The sequence below is a fragment of the Natrix helvetica genome, assembly GCF_964273705.1.
Source record: "Natrix helvetica genome assembly, chromosome: 2".
NCBI lineage: Eukaryota > Metazoa > Chordata > Lepidosauria > Squamata > Natricidae > Natrix > Natrix helvetica.
Window position 1 is genome coordinate 76,806,220 of NC_138552.1, and position 19,050 is coordinate 76,825,269.

Sequence of the window (19,050 nt, forward strand, 5' to 3'; positions counted from 1 at the left end):
ACTTATAATAATAAGTATTTATAATGATTCTGCTGTATGATACAACACGTTTAGCATCCTATTTGGGGAGAAAGGTTTGGAGAAGGCACAGGGTTTCTCCTACAGAGAATAGTAGAGGATGCAGATGTTTGTTCAATCAGGACACGGTCTAAGCACAGTGAGTCTATGCTGCATAAACTTTTTTGGAACCTTAAAGGGGGCATTTATATCTGTCTGGGCCCTGCTAGAACCTTCAGTAGTATCTTATACTATCAACCAGGCCAGTGATTACTAGGGAGAATTGGAGATTGGAAGTGGTGATATTCATTCCTAAAGTAGGCATTCAAACTGGTGATTATGGAGGAGGACCATAAGGGAGGATGTATTCCAATATGGTCATAGGGCTCAACTTTGTCTCTTTTTCGCTCTCCACTCCCCAGTTTAACATCTGCATTAAATTACTCAAAGAGGTAATCCATTTTTTTATGCTTTGGGATTATGCATTGGCATTAACTGGCTCTCTGTTAAAAGTTACCTACTTTAGAGAGTGGTATAGACTCGATTTGTGTGTATGAATAAATGAGAAGGCATAATGGCTAGTAATGCTGGAAAAAAGAGGCTGGTTGACCACATCAGTTTGGCTTGTCGGGTAGATTGTATTAAGCCTATTAGTTTAAGGTTTGTTTGTTTATTAAATTTATTGGCTGTCCGTTTTACCATAGGCTAACTCTTAATTATTTAAGGTTCCTGATTTCTGCTGTAAAAATTAAAACAGCATTTTAAGTTAAGTAGCATAAATCTGGAGTTAACTAAAAAAAATCATGGCTATTTCTGATTGGCAAATTTAATTCTGGCTGCTGAAATTTGGATGATCCAAAGGAGGCCGTTGGGGTCTGGATGGGGGACAACAGACTTAAACTCAACCCCTCCAAGACTGAGTGGCTGTGGCTACCGGCACATCGGTTCAGCCAGCTGACTCCATCGCTGGCCATAGGGGGCGAACAATTGCCCCCTGTGGAACGGGCGCGCAATTTGGGCGTCCTCCTTGATGTCCGGCTGTCAATGGATGACCATGTGGCAGCCGTGGCAAGGGGGGCGTTCCACCAGGTTCACCTGGTGCGCCAATTGCGCCCCCTACTGGACCGGGATGCCCTACGCACGGTCACTCATGTGCTGGTGACGTCCCGCCTGGATTACTGCAACGCTCTCTACATGGGGCTGCCCTTGGGACGCGTCCGGAGACTGCAGTTAGTTCAGAACGCAGCCACGTGGGCTGTGATGGGGAGTACGAGGTACTCCCACGTAACACCGCTCCTGCGCGAGCTGCACTGGCTGCCTGTGGTTTTCCGGGTGCGTTTCAAGGTGCTGACTACCATCTTTAAAACGCTCCATGGCACGGGACCTAGTTACTTGCGGGATCGCATCCTCCCACATGCATCCCTGCGGCCAATTCGCTCACACAGGAAGGGACTTCTCGTGGTGCCGTCCACTAGGCAATGCCAGCGGGCGACACCGAGGAGTAGGGCCTTCTCTGTGATGGGCCCAACCCTCTGGAATGACCTCCCCCCCGACATTAGAACCACTTCTGACTTCCGCTCCTTCCGGCAAAAACTGAAGACCCACCTGTTCCGATTAGCAGGCCTGGCATAATTCAACTGTCCCTCCTGGCAAATGTATTATATCTGGTTATTTTAGGGATTTTTTAAATTCACTGTATCTGTTTTTAAGGGTTTAAACTTATAATATATTTGCTTTGTACAGTTCCTTTTAACTGCATTTTAACCTCCTCCATGTCAACTGTACATATTTAATTTTATTGTATCTTGTTATATTTTGTATGAACTGTACACCGCCCCGAGTCCCTTTCGGGAGAGGGGGCGGTCTAGAAGCATTAAATATTATTATTATTATTTCCAGAACTGATAACTGAAAGCTATAGCCCAGGGACTAATGAAATTCTGGGTAGGGCAAACTGAGTGTCAGCTGTGTCCCTAGCTCTCTATTTTGAGGGACACTTGTAATAAGGATGAGGGCCTCCTCTTCTTTTTCTTGCTTCCTCATCATCACAGCTCCTCTTTGTGATCCATGTTGGGCAATCCAAGTTCTATTTCAGACAACTGGACATCTTAGCCTGGTTCTAGGAAGGCTTCTAGTTTTCCTCATGGAAAAAGTATGCATTGCATAGGAAGGTAGCGATAGGCCTGTGAATTCACTACAGGACAGCAGCCCATGCCAAGCTATGTTGGTGGTGGATAGGCTTCATTGCACCTAGTAGTTAAGATGGAGCAAACAAAGGATAGCTGTTAGAAAAATGTTTGGATTGCTGCATGTTAACAAACAGTCCTATATCCTTTGGGTGAACAAATGAAGATTCAAAATGTCATCACACTAGAAGAAGAGATGATGGTACACTGGCACTGCAGCTTTCATCATCCTTATGTCAGGTGTTTTCTCCAAGGGCCTTGGAGCCCCATCAGAAGAGAAGAATATGCTGGTTTCTCCGCTCTCATACATTGGTCTTGCTTGAGTTGTGTCCTCCTAATTGGTTTTCTGTTTAGTGAACAACTTTCTGATGTCCATTTTTTTTGTTGGTGGTGGACAGAAAATGTCATTCACACTGATTATCCCCTAGCATTCCTTAGAAAGGCAGAACAATATTTACAAAAATATAGTTCTGGAAGTTATGTTGGATAATTCTTGAGTTGGACGGTGTGGGACTCAAGTTGTTGATTCATAAGAACTCATGCCAATCTTGGGATTTACTCTTCAACTCTGCATTTTCCACAGGTCATTGTTAAAATTTCACGGAACTACTTAGTAAGAAGTAAACCATACAACCTACAACTATATATGTACACATTTATTTATTAATTTATAAAGCAATCTAACTGAACCAAGTCATGGCAGACACAACAGGGAAATTGAAGTAAGAGTTATTTGCATACTGCTTTTGAGTCCCACCGAAGAAACAACATCTACCTGTTGCTGCTATCTGAAAATTGCATCACCTTTGTAACATCTTACGCAACACAGTAATGTAAAATAAGCTGATTTTCTATCCCCAGCACTTCAGCCTACAAAGCATCCCGTTCTGTTTTCTGAACTCAAGGATAGGTAGCTTTTCCAACAATTCAGTTTCCAATTTATGACTGAAGTTGGTTGAGATAAACCCTATCTCTTTCACAAGCCACTTTAAAAAGATGGCAGAGTAGCAACTAGGATTCCGATTCACAGGCTAACCTAGTCCAAGTAATCCAAATAAAGCTCCTTTTCATCCATCCCACTTTTAAAAGTTAGGTTGAGGATAACAATCTGGATTTTCAGCCACTTCCCTCAGTTGCCGGTGGGAGTAGACTGTCTGCCAGGTTGCTACCGTAACTCAAGGCGGGGTGGAGGCGTCCCCCCCCCAAACTGTTTTCTTCCTCCCTTCCTCTTCCTCTCTTGATCATTTCAATCTCTGATGATATTTTTTTAAGACAGCTTCCCCGAGGTCTTAAAAAAAAACAGAGAGAGGGGGAGGGAAGCTCAGTAGCCAGGATCCCACGTGCAGGGCCCACGTGACCCAACACGATGGATTTGTTTTCCTCAGCCTCGCGCCTCTTCGGAACGCTCCGACTCAATGGCACCACAGCGTAGCGGCGGAATCGCACAGGTCGCGTGTGCAACCACTTAGGTCACGTGGCCGCGGAAAGGAAGCCGCCGCGTTTCACGTCACAGGGGTGGCCTTCCTCAAAAAGCTCTCGCGGCGAGCGAGGGGAGCGGGGTTTGGCTGGGTGAGTGGGAAGTTCTTTTTTTTTCCTCCTCCTTTCCCTTCCCCGAACGGACTGCGCCTGCGCAGCTCGTAGCTGTCATCCGTGTGCGGAACAACAAGTCCCAGCGAGGGGTGTGTGTGTGTGTGTTAAAGAGGGAGGGAGGGTGATAGTTACAATCGTAGTTGGAATCTTCAAGGAAGTCCGGCGACTTTTGATAACCCGCGTCCTCCAGTCCTGCCTCGAGGGCAGCGTCGTTTTGAAACCTCCTCTGGCGGCCAGGTAAAATGGGCAAAGGTGATGGAGGAGGACTGACTTGACCTGCTTGTCTGACTGAGGCGGCTTCTCCCCCCCTCTCCCCCACGGCGAGAAAGAGCCTGAGGGAGATAGATGGGCCGGGGATGCCCCGTAGTCGACGCGGAAGGCTGCTTGCGAGCCCCGGCCCCGGGCGGGCTCAGGTGGGGAAAAGGAGTGGAAGAGAAGGACGAGGTGTCGGGGTTGGCCCTCTGGGGATGGAGGAGGAGGAGGAGGAAGAGGAGGACCTTTTTGGTGAGGTTTGGCCTCGTGAGAAACGTGGGGGAGCAGCCCCTGAGGGCGACGTGGGGAAAGCAAAATAACCGAGGGGAGGAGAGGGGATATGGAAGCTCTGTTTTATCGGGGAGTAAAAGCTTTACTGATGGGGGAGGAGGCAGGTGAGTATGCTGGGCGAGAGGGAGAAGAAATCAGGAGGGCCGGTCGGAGGGGGAGTCGCAGGGCTTGGGGTTGGGGAGCCTAGTGCCGGCCTTGGCTAGGAGAGAAATCCCAGGCAACTGGTGGCCCTTCGGGGTTGAGGCCAGCTTTGGTCGCATCCAAGAGGCTGTTGGGTTGCCCCCCCCCCGCCCTTTTGTGGAATTGGCAAAGGCAGAGAGAAGTAAGACCAAATAACTAGGTTTCTTTCAGGTGTTTTGCTCTGAGAGTTCACAAGTGAGGAAGAGTGGGTCCCCTAAGCAGCTACGTTTAAATGGTTTTGGCAGTCAAGTTTTTTAAAATTCTTTTATAAGGTTTAGTCATGCTTCAGAGTAATTTTAGGGATTTCAGGACCTAGATATCAGGTGCATTAAAAAAAATCGGGCTGCCAGAGGTTTTTTTTTAAACATTAAATTTGTGTGCTTATTTGGAACATTCTGAAAAATGAAAAGCTGGACTTCATCTTTATTCCTGCTTTTGAAAGTACATTGAATTAAAAACAAAGCATCGAATGTGTAATTATATTGGAAACTGACACCACAAAGATTAAACAGACAGACGATGGCATCAGCATTTGTACACAAATCCTTTTCGTTCACAGATATTCTAAGTCTGTCTCTTTGTGACCTGGAAATTTGTTTTATCCAATGAGTGTTAGTTTACTTGGAGTTATTATAAGATTTGCTTGTCTGATTTATTTCTTTATCTGTATAAAGAGTGTCTTAGCTGTATAAAGAATTAGTGTTTTAGATCAGTTAACAGGGTGGTAAACACGCAACCACAACTGGTCATTTTTGTTAATTCCCCAGGGCTTTCTCTGACTAGACTACTGAAATTTGGCAGAACACTTGCTTAAAAAATAGTTGTGGAAGTTGTAAATATGTGCAAATTACAAAAAATAAATGTACAGTGTTCTAAAACTTGCTTAATTTATTTTAAAATGCAAAGAAAAAATAACTTTCCCCCTTCATTCCATTAATGAAAAATGATGCAAAATTATCTTATATTTGTTTTGTCTGTATAGGTTTCAGTTCATCACCAAATCTAGTTCTATCCAAAATTATCTTAAATTTAAAGTTTAAATTATCTTCCATTGCTTTAGTGGAATTTATTTAGTCTACATCTTAAATGTTACTGCAATGTCCCTTTCAAGATTTTATATTTTATATTCAGGTTTCCCCCCAATAGGTTTCTGATAAATTTACTATGTTCTACTTAGCACCATTTATTATTTTCAGTTCCCATAACTTGACATGAAGACTTCTAATACTGAGAGATTGTTTCCTTCTTAAAAGTATTTAATATTCATTTTTTATATTCAATTCAAAAATTCATTCAATTTGATTTGGTTTACTTTCACTGAAGAATCCCGAAACTTTTATATTTATAGGAATAATCATGAATATGTTATATCCCAGATCTGAATACAGTTTTTCCCAGATCAGTTTAAAACCAGTTTTATCATTTGTTAGTCTTTGAGGCAATAGTTTAGAACAATCTATTTTTTCAGGCATAGCTGTACCAAAATGCTCACTCATTTATGCATTCGGATGCCATAGATTTACCTATTAATACTGCATCTGATAAAGTAATTGTGTGCTAGAATTGACCAAATTTGAGTCCTTAATATATTTATTCGTTTAAAATTTGTTTGGGCATCTTAGGTTGTCTTTTTAATGAAATATATGCAAATCGTATTCCATGTTATTTACCATGAATTGTGATTTATAAATATTTTGTAAATTCTCAAATTTAAATTTCCCCTCATGCACAATGTGGCTTATGCCTAGAAAAATGTTTCAGAAATTGAATATGCCCTAAGATTGGTGATAGGTTGCCTGAAGGACGGCTGAGTCTGAGTCTTAGCATGATAGGCAGACTCTGTATCCGTTTTTTCTCTGGATATTAGAAATGTTACTGATTTGGATATGGTGCCCTTTCTCTAAATGAGTATTTGGTAATTGGGAGATGCCTCTAGTTTCATCATGATCAGTAGAAACTTTGTAGCAAAGATTTCATTTTTCTGACCAATTTATCAGTTCTGGTTCCTCCTGGACACAGATACATAGTATGTTTTGTACACTGTTAGCCTGAAGATTAGATAATGAGTTTGGTGTATTTAGGATTATTCTTGAGGTAGTTTCTGAAATTTCAAATGTAGGACATGGCAATTTGAGACAGAACTGTTTGTGCATTTCTCTCTCTCTTCAGGTGGGATTTACATTAAGTGTGACTAGTTGAAGACCTATCTGATACCTCAAGCATTTGGTGAACTAGGTTTTCTGATTTGGTTCATAGTTGTCATTCTATATCTTTAGTTCTTAACTTCTTATAATTTTAAATACATTATTACATTTATTGAACTTTTTAACTATATGATTTTTGACATTAAAATTGGAGGTTATTTTTAACAATGGATTAAAATTATAGAAATATCTAATTAAGTTGTATAATACTCATAAAATTCTGCATAAAAGTCTCATACGTAGACTGTTGTACATTTTAATGTAATCTACAGATCAAAACCAATAATTTTCCTTTTTATAAAAAATTTAGCCCCCCCTCCTCGAGTCTTTTAGTATATTGATCATTTCCTGCTAATCTTACATTTTAAAAAGAAAATTGGGAGTAAAGAATGATCTTTATTGCAACATATTATGTGACTGAAGGTGAAACAAATGTCAAGAATAACATATAGAAATATTCTTACCTTTAAAAGACATACCTTTCGGCTCATTTTGGGTAGCATTAAGGAAGCATGTTGAGACGTTTACACATAACTGTAATTTATGTGACTAGCTTCTATGAAAAGTCGAATTGTACCACAGAATATAAATTAATTTGTACATGATATATACTTTTCTTACTGTGATTTGAATACCAAGTTATTGAACCCTGAAGAAATTCAGCTTTAATCTTTAAGAAAGTGTGTACCCTCAAAAATATGGCAATCCTCTTTGTTTTACTTCCCCGAGGTAAGGAATGGTGTGGTGTCTTTCCCTGGTTCCACAAACAGAAGCCTGCTGGATTGTTTATTGAATATTGTTTCAAAATTGATGTCAGAAAAAAATATTTCACTATATTGAGGGGAATATATTAATCTAGAGCAGGGGTCTCCAAACTTTGCAACTTTAAGACTTGTGGAGTTCAACTCCCAGAATTTCTCAGCTAGCCATGCTGGCTGGGGAATTCTGGGAGTTGACGTCTACAAGTCTTAAAGTTCCCAAGTTTGGAGACCCTTTATCTAGTGGATACAAGATAAGCTGTAAGGTAATTTCAAGTCTACTGTCCAAAAGATATGATGGGAAGAGCAAGTAGAGAATTGGAAGAACAGTTTAAGAGTCTGCAATTGCTGTGCTCATATTATCTGCAGCTTGAACAGATAACTTCACTTTACTTAATGGTGGGCCTGGTGACATTCTAACTCTAATCTCTGTAAAATAGAATCTTTGTCTTGAAAGGTGAAAATGATGTACTATTTTGTTAAATGTTGCAGAAAACCTACTGTATTTTTCGGAGTATAAGACGTTCCGAAGTCTAAGACGCACCTAGCTTTTGGGGAGGAAAACAAGGGGGAAAAAATCTGCCTCTTGTTTCCCAGCAATTTGCTTCCTTGCACCAAACAGCAAACAGTACAGAAGATATACACTGTTTGCGGTGTTGCATTTCAGACTATACTTGTACAGATGCTGTTAAAATTGATGTGGTTTCTGGAAGTATACATTATTCTCTGCTATTTAAAAGAAGGTACAATAGCACTGACCCTCTTCAGATCAAGCATTTATTTTAAAAAGCTTCTTCATTTTGTTAAGTTGTTTAGAACAATAATAAAGCAGTCTTTAAAATATAAGTCTAATAATTTGAACATTCTATAGGCATTTATAGTTATTGACTTATGGTACCTCCTTACAGCAAACAGACTGTTTCAGTTTAGCCGGATTAGAAGAAAAAGAAATCTACCTCTGCCTCCCAGCAATTTGCCTTGTTGCAGCAAACAGCAAGTTTCACTTTCAATTTCAGCACTTCAGGGATTGCCATAGCCCAGCGATGGCGAACCTTTTTTGGCTCGCGTGCCACAAGTGGGGGGAGCGCGGGGAATCGTGTGCGGGCGTGCCGCACCCATAATGCAACGTGCGATCCCCCAGTGCACATGCGCGCACAATGCCCCCCCCATTTTTACATGCTTTTTTTGCCCTCCCCAGGCTCCAGAGGCTTTACAGGAGCCTGGGGAGGGCGAAAAGAGCCTCCCCCGCCCCCCAGAGACCCTCCGGAGGCTTCAGGGACCGTCCAGAGGCTTCCCTGAAGCCTTCGGAGTGCTTAAAACCACCCTCCGAGCAAACCGGAAGTGACTTCCGGGTTGCTCGGAGGGTCGTTTTAAGCATTCCGAAGGCTTCAGGGACCGTCCGGAGGCTTCCCTGACGCCTTCGGAGCTCTTAAAACCACCCTCCGAGCAAACCAGAAGTGACTTCCGGGTTGCTCGGAGAGTGGTTTTAAGCGCTCCGAAGGCTTCAGGGAAGCCTCCGGACGGTCCCTGAAGCTTCCGGGGGGGTGGGGGAGGCTCTTTTCGCCCTCCCCAGGCTCCTATGAAGCCTCTGGAGCCTGGGGAAGGCGAAAAATAGCTTTTAAAAAGGTGAACTCAGCTGGCCAGCGCGCGCATGCACGCTGGCCAGCTGACAGGGCAGCGCCTTGCATGCCCTGAGAAATGGCTCCGCGTGCCACAGGTTCGCCATTACTGCCATAGCCTATTGTCACCTCTGCAAGCCCCATTTTCTTAGTTTGCTGTAAGGAGATAAATTGCTGGGAGACAGAGGCCAAAGGGTGGGGGCCAGTGGGTGGGTGGGGCTACATTCGGTGTATAAGACACACTCAAATTTTCACCCTCTTTTAGGATGGGTAAAAGGTGTCTTGTACTCCGAAAAATATGGTACTTCTTTATTTGATCTAGCAACCGGTGGAATCAGGGACATAGTGAAGTTATTTCCTTACTGTCTGTGCTATATACACTATTATTTGATAACTATATGTTATTAAAACTTTGAATATAAAATAAAAATAGAACATAGGATAATATATGCACCATACTCAGCTATTCTTTTAATGGAATTCTTTAAACAGCAATCGGAAACATGTAACACAAAGGCCAACCAGCAAGAATGAAACAAATATTCTACATAAAAGAAAGTAAGAGTTATGTTTTATAAAGGTTTATTGAAATAAGTATGTTCAGATTCTATTAAAAAACCTTCAGCAATGACTGACAGATTTTTATTTGAGAGAAAGATTTTAATTGAGAGATATCTTAACTAGAGCACTGAAAAGTCTCTGCATCTTCTCATTAATTCAATAAAATGAAATTCCACTAAGGTTATTTTAATATTGCTCTGAATTCTTGGGCATAGCTAAAAAATAGGCAGCTCTAAAATTATTGGTATCTTTACAGCAGAAATGTTTGGAAGACTGGATTCATCCTTCTTCCTGAATCGGTTTAGGAAGTGAATCTTACCTCCTTATGTACTGAGAACTTTGTCCATCTCTGCTTTGCAGGAGAAGAATGGATAAATCAGAGTCAATTTTGCTTATTTTACTTGCACTGTATCTTTTCCTACCTAACATTGTGACATCTAAGGAAGTTGATAGAGGTTTTCCCACCTGTGGATGGATACATTATCTGTCTGGCTTCTTATGGTATCAGAGTAGGCTATATACAGCCAGATTCAGTAAGTAATTCAGGGAGGAAGTGGCATCTGAACACTAACCCTCCCCACAAACCCTGCTCTGGGATCCCTGATTTTTAGAGTCCAGAAAATAATAGAGGAAGCAGGTTATCCTGTCAGACTTCAAACCTGAACAAAAGGATGGAGACAGCATTTATTGCTGTGCTGAATGACCACTTTTGGGATCTGGACAGAGGGATTATGCTTCTTTTAATGCTATCAGACCCCTCAGTGGCAGCTGATATCATCTTGATTTGCTTGAGAAGTTTGAAGATTAGAAATACTGTTTCATGATCACATTGACTGAGTGAGATTAGATTAGTTATCTTAGATGGGGGATGCTATTCTCTTTATATCTCAAAAGATTTAGAACAGGATTTTGAATTGAACCAAAAAGCTGAAATCTGAAGCTGCAGAAGAATATTAGAATTATTTATGTGTAACAAATCAAAGTCTAGCTGCTACAATTTGGATTAGTTGGTGTTTCAGAATCATAATGTGACTTCCTGCATGTGCCCTGCCCCCGTGCATGTGGGTGTGACCCTCCATGTGACCCCCCGTGAATGTCCCACCCTTCGCACATGCGCGGCAGGGACTCGAAAACCAACTGGCTGGCGGGAGGCACGTGCATGTGCATGGTGGAGCTGAGCTGGGGCAATGGCTCACGTGCCCGCGGAGAGGGCTTTGCGTGCTGCCTGTGGCGCCATCATGGAACTGTACCATCCCTAGTAGTTTTCTATATCAGGTTTTCTATATCATTGTGGCCTGTGGTCTATATGCAATTCTCCAAGAAATTTCCAGTGGGGCTATTAAAATATTAGTAAATAATCTCCCTGTTGGCAAAGGCTACCTTAAAAGGGGGCATTGTTCCCTGCCCCTTTCAGTGTGTGTGGCAAATGAGGTATAAATAAACCATACAATTCTAGAAGAGAATTATAATTCTAGGAAAGAAAAGATGAATGCTGGCTTGCTGCAATCCAGAACAATAAAAAGTGCTTCAGTCACACAGAAAGAAAACAACTGCCAGATCTTGCAGATTTTGACCAAGCAGTATGGATCTTCCCTTAGGCTGAATTTTTTTTTTTCTATGCCAGGGCCAATGATGCTAGTCAAAATAAGGGCACTCTAACCTTTTGATTTCTTTCTGCCTTTACCACACCTTCTCACTCAGTAACAGCTGCATGGATCTACTCCCTATTAGCTGACCATGGTTCTCCCAGACTCTGTATGGGAAAGGTGTGTGTGTGTGCCTACTTACAGAGGTTGTGGTGGATTCTGTGAGTTCACTGCATAATAGCAACTTTTTCAAGTGGGGAGATGCCTTTCCTTGGAGTTCCAGTACTTGGGCATGTCAGCAGGACTCCCAGAGTCTCTTCTGCAAATCCAGTGATTTTGTTATTCATAGCTTTTTATGTAGGCATCATCTACCTGTAGACACCTCAAAGTCGAAAGCAACCCCATCCATCACTGAGCTACCCCTGTGACTTAAATGGCAAAAGATAAAATAATAAAGTTTTATTCTCTTTTTCAGTAAAATAAATTTATGTTTAATGACATATAGTATTTCCTTTTTGAGCCACTTGAAACTTCTGTGTTATCTATGAAAAGACCTTGGACTAATGAACAGGTCTTCATGTGGAATTCATAAGAATTTGTGTTTCAGGCTGCTATTCTGTACTGATTTTAAAGGGCATTTCAAAGAGCATTTCTCGTTATACTATTAGGGAGAAAAAGGCAGCATGAGATAGATTTAGAAAGGAAAGAAATTACTAATTAGAAATATTTAATTAAATAAATCAACTAGGATGACCCATGTTTGTGCTCAAAATATTGTGTAGGTATTAATGATAATTTTATAGTCTGGCTTATCGGTTTACCACTATTTTGGTAAATAGTGAACCAAGCTAACAACTATTAAAAAAAGTTGTTAAGTGAATGAAAGACTGTTTTCTGCAGAATAGATTTCATAAAGATGCAAATATAAATAAACAATATTTACAGGGAAGTTTGGGACACTATGCTGCACAGGGAGCCATAACGATCTTTTGTTCTTATTCAGAATGTGAACTATTGTTTTATGTTAACAATTCTTTTGATGTGTCTCCCAATTTGCTGACATTAGCTTAGGACAGTGATGGCAAACCTTTTTTCTCTTGGGTGCCAAAAGCGATAGCGCATGTGTGCGTGCCAACACCCATAATCCAATAGCCCCGCGCAGGCTTCATGCCCCTTGCACGCACGCATGCACTCCCCCGCTCACCCCACTACAACCCCAGCGGATGTGCACGTGATCCCTGTTTTGGTGCTAGCAGGCCTCCCTGAAGCCTTCTGGCACTAAAAATGGGGCATGGGGGGCATTGCCTCCCTCGCCTTCTTGAAGCCTCCTGGTACCAAAAACGGGGATGACTTTGGCTCTCCCCTAATGGGAGAAGTTCAGCACTCAATCTTGACTTGAAGTGGGGAGCTGCTCCGGATCCTCATTCACCAAACGAGTTTGCCTCACTCAATGGGGTGGGGGGGGGAGGGAGGCCAAAAAGAGAGGGCTAAAACCATCCCCACGCTACTAAGCTGAAATATTGCAAGCGCTATGAATCATAGGCTCCCTTTAGCTACTTGGGAAAGAAATTGGGAGTTCTCCCTCCCATTCCATTGCAGGAGAGGTGGCCAGATGGGTGAGATAACTCCCTAAAAAGCCCGGTTGCCTCTTCTTTCCATTCCTGAGTGGGAATTGCCGAGAAAGGGGTCAGGAAGGTGGCAGCACTTGGCTGTGGCGTGTTTGCAAGCTGCCTGAAGTTGAGCCACCTATCTGACAAAGCAGGTCCAGACAAGAGCAAGAAGGAAGGGGGGCTGTTTTCTGGAAAAGGGGGAGAGGGACAACGGCCATCGCTCCTTCATGCCTTTCTCCATCTGACCCTTTCCCTTTCTGGGTGTGCATGCGCTTCTTAAGTGCCTTTGGATTGAAAAATGGCAACAGGCGAGAACTTTCGACTGCTTTGGGAAATTAAGATGGGCGACTATCAGCTTTTCTCACCCATTTCCTCTGCCTTAAAGGGTAATGTGGATGTCTACATGTTTATGGGCTCACGCATGAATGCAGTTACTTGAGCTCGGCAGTAATACCGCATAAGGTGCACAACTTTCCAGTAAACAGCCCCCCCTCCTTCTTGCTCTTCTCTGGACCTGTGTCACCAGACAGACGACCCAAATGTAGGTAGCTTGCAAATGCGCCGCAGCCAAGCACCACCACCTTCCTGGTCCCTTTCACGGTGATTCCCACTCGGGGATGGGAAGAAGAGGCAAGCAGGCTTTTTAGGGAGTTATGCTCATCTGGCAGCGGCTGAGAGAGTCCGCCCGTCTGGCCACCTCTCCTGCAATGGAATGGGAGGGAGAACTCACAATCTCTTTCCCAAGTAGCCAAAGAGAGCATGTGATTCATAATGCTTGCAATATTTCATCTTAATAGCTTGGGGGTGGCTTTGGCACTCTCTTTTTGGCCTCCCCCCACCCCATTGAGTGAGGCAAACTCATTTGGTGAATCTGGAGCAGCTCCACACTTCAAGTCAAAGTTGAATGCTAAACTTCTCCCATTAGGACAGAGCCAAAACCATCACTACTTTTGGTACCAGGAGGCTTCAAGGAGGCCTGCTAGCACCAAAATAGGGGTCGCATGTGCATGTGCGGCTGGGGCGGGATGAGCACTAGAAATGGGGCATCGGGGAGCCATGGCGCACTCCCCCACCCCTCTGAATGCACAATTCCCTCCGCTCCCCCCACTCCCGTGCATGCATGTGTGACTTCCACCTACTCTCCACGCATTCACAGGCTTCTCCCGCCGGCACTAGAGACCCCAAAATCAGCTGGCTGGCGGGAGGCTTGTGGGCATGTGCGGTGGATCTGAGGTGGGCGACGGCTCGTGTGCCCGCAAAAAGTGCCATAGGTTCGCCATCACAGGCTTAGTAGTTACAGGTGCATTTAAACCTATGTCAGATTTCTTGGGACATATGTCTCTTGGGGTTTTAGATGTGCAGTAATTTATCTTTAAGTCATCCTCTGAGGCAATGAATGTCTGTCTTTCTGGTTACTAAAAACATAAATATTTTACAGATTAGAATACAATGGTATCCATATATCATTATATATATCAGTGATGGCGAACCTATGGCACGCGTGCCACAAGTGGCACGCGGAGCCATTTGTCAGGGCACGCAAGGCGCTGCCCTGTCAGCTGGCCAGCGCGCATGCGCATGCTGGCCAGCTGAGTTCACCTTTTTAAAAGCTATTTTTCGCCTTCCCCAGGCTCCAGAGGCTTTATAGGAGCCTGGGGAGGGCGAAAAGAGCCTCCCCTGCCCCCCCGAGGCTTCAGGGACCATCCGGAGGCTTCCCTGAAGCCTTTGGAATGCTTAAAACGACCCTCCGAGCAAACCGGAACTTCCGGTTTGCTCGGAGGGTGGTTTTAAGCGTTCCAAAGGCTTCAGGGAAGCCTCTGGACGGTCCCTGAAGCCTCCGGAGGGCCTCCGGGGGGCGGGGGAGGCTCTTTTCGCCCTCCCCAGGCTCCTATAAAGCCTCTGGAGCCTGGGGAGGGCGAAAAAAGCATGTAAAAATGGGGGGGTCGCGCGTTGTGCTCGCATGCGCACTGGGGGATCGCGTGTTGCATTATGGGTGCGGCACGCCTGCACACGACCCCCCTGCGCTCCCCTCACTTGTGGCACGCGAGCCAAAAAAGTTTCACCATCGCTGATATGTATCAAGGGATTAGCTCAATATATTAGCATGAGATCAGGATTTTAAATGAATATCCTAATGTACCAAATATTGTTTTCTACTAGCGTATCTGAGGCAAACTCAAAAAAAGAATGACCTCTCCTGGAAACCTATTAAACTAAAAAGTTATATTCAGTCAGATAATCATGGACAGATAACATGAGATAAGATTGGATTATTTTCTTTTCCAAATCTTATGTCACTGATTTTTCAAAAATATATAAACGTGCATAATTGCAAAATAATTTCACTTTCATGAAGTTCTATTTATATGCTTTCAAAATGATGTCAAACTACTTATGCTTGTACCTAAATTATCTTTACAACTGTAAGATTCTGGATATATACAAATAAATAAAATAAAATCTGCTATCATAAATTTATTATTTCTTAAATATGCCAAATTCCTTAGTTTTTCATCCACTGCGCTCTTTGATTCTTTGCAAAGCTGCTTTGCATTTTTCCACCTTTGCAGCTGTTTTTTAAAACAATTTCAAACAATTAATTCCCATAGCATTTCTTAATGAAACACTTCATGAGCTGTTTCTCAACAGAAATCCCTAGTTTTTATAAGGCAACTATATTTTATCTATAGTAAACTAAATTGCTACAAAGAATAACATACTAGAGAGCGCAGTTTACATTTTTAAGGGCATATATATTGATGAGTAGTATTAAATTCTCTTAAAAAAAAGATTGTTTCATGCACAAAATTAGAGAAGCCCCACAGTGTTGCATCATCTGTAAACTTGTAATTATGAGTGCCACTGAAAATGTTTTTTGTCAGTAGTGGCGGGAGGCTCCGCCCACTCACCTGGATGCTTCTGTGCATGCGCAGAAGCATCGCGCACACGCGAGCACAAACAAACTGGTAGCACCGGGATTTGAAACCCACCTCTGACTAGGATGATACGGCTTTGCTCCTGATTGAAAACATGTTGTGAAGAGATGCCAGTGTGCCTCAATAAGAGCATGTACAGATTATCCGAGTCATGAAATCAACAAACACATATGGAACCTGAATGCATTTCTAGCCAGACATTTATCCAAGCCCCGCTATGTAACTTTCTGTTAACCAGGAGTAACTTTCTGATTCACTTACTTGCACTGTATTTGCTTTTTGATTTTCTGGAAATTCTGAGTTTGCAGGAATTGAAAACTTCTCCTATGTTAGTGGAGATAGCAGCCAGACTGGGTTTGCTCTGTCCAGTAACCAAATGGACTGGGTCTACAATCTGTGATGTCATCATGCACTGGTGGCTCCTCCCAGTTCTAGACTCAGTCCACCCTGGAAAGACGTAAGAATTGATCTCTCCTTGCTAAATTTAGGATTATTTGACAAAGATACCTTTAATTGGCTTTTTTCTAAATTTTCTTACCTTTTAATTTTTTTTTCTTCTGCTCTCACTCAGATAATGAATAGGTTGAAGTTCTTCTATCATTCATTTGGACCTCATGATGTCATTTCAAATCCAGATAATTCTCTGGGATTATGTTTTTAATCCTGTGATTGCTAGAGGTGTGTTATAATGTACTTTTGTTAAAAACAATCAGTCCTACAGTGTTCAGTGTTCAAAATCAGTCTGCTACTATATTATATATTCTGTTTCTCTCACTAAATATATTTGAATTTTTACATGTTAGAATTTATTGAGCTAGCTACGCCCCCCCTGGCCATGCCCACTCCGCCCCCCCCCAAGGTCAAACACAACCCTGATGCGGCTCTCAATGAAATCGAATTTGACACCACTGCCTTGGGCCAATCACTTAGCTCTAGTCTTAGCTCTAGGAAGGAGGCAATGTCAAATCACTTCCAAAATCTTGCCAAGAAAATTGCAGTCTAGTCCATAACTCAAAGGCAACTATATATATGATTTAGTCTTCAATATTTAACACATTTATATATTAAATCTCTCTCTATATTGTATAAAATGCATGTATATATATTATTTGACATATAAATATTTAATATAAAATATTAACTTTGAATATTACATATAAAATACACAGAATGTCTATATCCCACAGCTAATATTTAAAATTGCTCATGAATAGCACTACATTGCATCAGCACACGTGTTGGTAGTACAATAGGTTGAAAAATATTAAACACATTTAGGCTTTCAGAGTATCTTGAATGTAAGCTATGATAGTTCTGCTGTCAATGTGCTGTGTAGAATGAGTTCAATTGAGGAGTAATTTGGAAACTTAATCTGTGCTTGTACAGGCAGGTAAAAGTTTAAAGCTTATTATCAGTGCCATGTGCTCTGGATATATTTTATCCTTCTCCTCTCATCTCCACCCCATTTTTTATACAGTTTAGGTCATTTGGAATTAATAGTATTGTCGTATTTTATAAGCAGCTTCTGCTTATAACACAAGTGTTAGGTTTGTGAACTGTGTTAATCAAAGTGTACTTAATTTTTGATAGACAAGATTGGTTCAATCAATGCTTCCTTTTGTGTGTTGAATATTATGTTAGGCTACAGTTAATTGTCTTTTGTTTCCCAATATTTTGATTTTTTTCAGGTACAGTACATTTTAGTGAAACTGGATAGTCAGAGATTTCACAGTCACATTATTTATTTCAATTCACCAGTAGATGTCATATTACGGTATGTTAAATAAATACTGTATATCTTCCAGTAACTTGTTTTGTTATCAAATCTGTAGATTTAAGTTAATAATTCATATCTGAATATTTGGAAAATGAACACTATGTGCAATACTTGGTTTGAAGATTTGACTGCTGCAAATATTTTGTACTGAGGATAGATGATCCTCTTGGCTCCTCTTGTTTGGAAAAAAGTCACAGCTGGTATATTATAATTTGGACGCGTGAGAGTTGTTAACTGTGGGCTGAATCTGAAGTCTTTGTTATAAGAGAGTAGCAGTGTAACATTATATCCTGTTTAGCCTTAATTCAAACTAAGAGATTTAATTAAACATAGAATATGCATACTGTATGGTTTATGTTCTCTTAGCTTAGGTGATTATTTCTAGTGTAGACAGACATATATACTGAAAAACATTTTGTTCACAGTTCACCTACTGTCTTTGTACAATTTCTCTAAGATTTGGGCTGCAAATTGAAAAATAGGAAAGTCTAAATACAAAATTATATTATAATTAAATTGTAATCATGCATCAAACTGTAAAGTTCAATTATTAATAATTTTGAAATGAATTGGTCAATCAGTGTCTCAGTTGTGGGTATTATAATTTTCTGACTTTTTAGATCCATAGGGGAAGATTTTGAGATTCTAGTGTTAATTAGAACATATTCAGAGCATTTTCTTTAGGGTTGAATTAGAAAAAAAGTTAATATACTTACTGCATTCCCAACACATGATGTTTCTTGAAAAATGTTCATAAATTCATTGACAATGCAAAGTAGATAATTAGGAGGAAACAATTAACATTACTGCAGATTTTGTGTAATACTTATTTGTAGTATCTCTAGAAACTATAGACTGAACCAAGGAATACTGAGAGGGGTCTAATGTGGATCACATACTGAATTATATTTCCTTATTTCTGCTAAAGGAGCAAGGCTTCCAGAAGTTTGCATAAATATATTTGACTTGATACACATAGAAATGTGCAACCCATTTGAAATTACTCAATAAGTAGCATATTAAAAATATAGGATAAACACAGGAGAAGCATCTGCAATTGCATTGCACTGCAGCATTATTGTTCTGTGTCTATTCGCCCCTTGCTTAAATATGTATTAATTCATGAAGATGAATGTACAAAAATATTAGTGAAGGGATAGTTATTTATATTTTAAGAGAATTTAAAATATGTTTGAGATTTTTTGTTTTGTTTTTTGGACTGGTAAGAATCTTTAAATAAACAATACAGTTCAAATGGATTTACAAAAGCACTTAGAAAAGAATGATACAAGTTTTACTGTTGGTGTATTACTCCAGTGCTAATTGCTAAAATAGAAACCTCATTTTTAACATCTATCAGAAATGCAAAAGTCAGAAGGATTATTCTTTTATATTTGGTGACCATGCTGTAAAGACTAATACTTCTGAGAGATAATTTATTTTGGAATAAAACACATTTTAAAGGTTGAATTCTCTTTCCTGTTAGCTATTTTTCTGTTAAGT

General features: G+C 41.2%; 1 protein-coding gene across 13 annotated transcripts in view; it reads left to right on the forward strand.

Annotated features, from left to right (window-relative positions):
- Positions 1 to 3,513: 3,513 nt before the first annotated feature.
- KDM4C (lysine demethylase 4C) overlaps positions 3,514 to 19,050 on the forward strand; it is a 221,225-nt gene continuing 205,688 nt past the window's right edge. For 5 of the 13 annotated variants that reach the window (XM_081945829.1, XM_081945833.1, XM_081945832.1 and 2 more), the window contains exon 1: positions 3,515 to 3,752. The gene's annotated coding sequence lies outside the window, so the exon portion shown is untranslated. Of the gene's footprint in view, positions 3,753 to 3,868; positions 4,011 to 19,050 lie in introns of those variants that run through there. The other 8 variants (XM_081945826.1, XM_081945831.1, XM_081945827.1 and 5 more) reach the window with 4 other exon arrangements.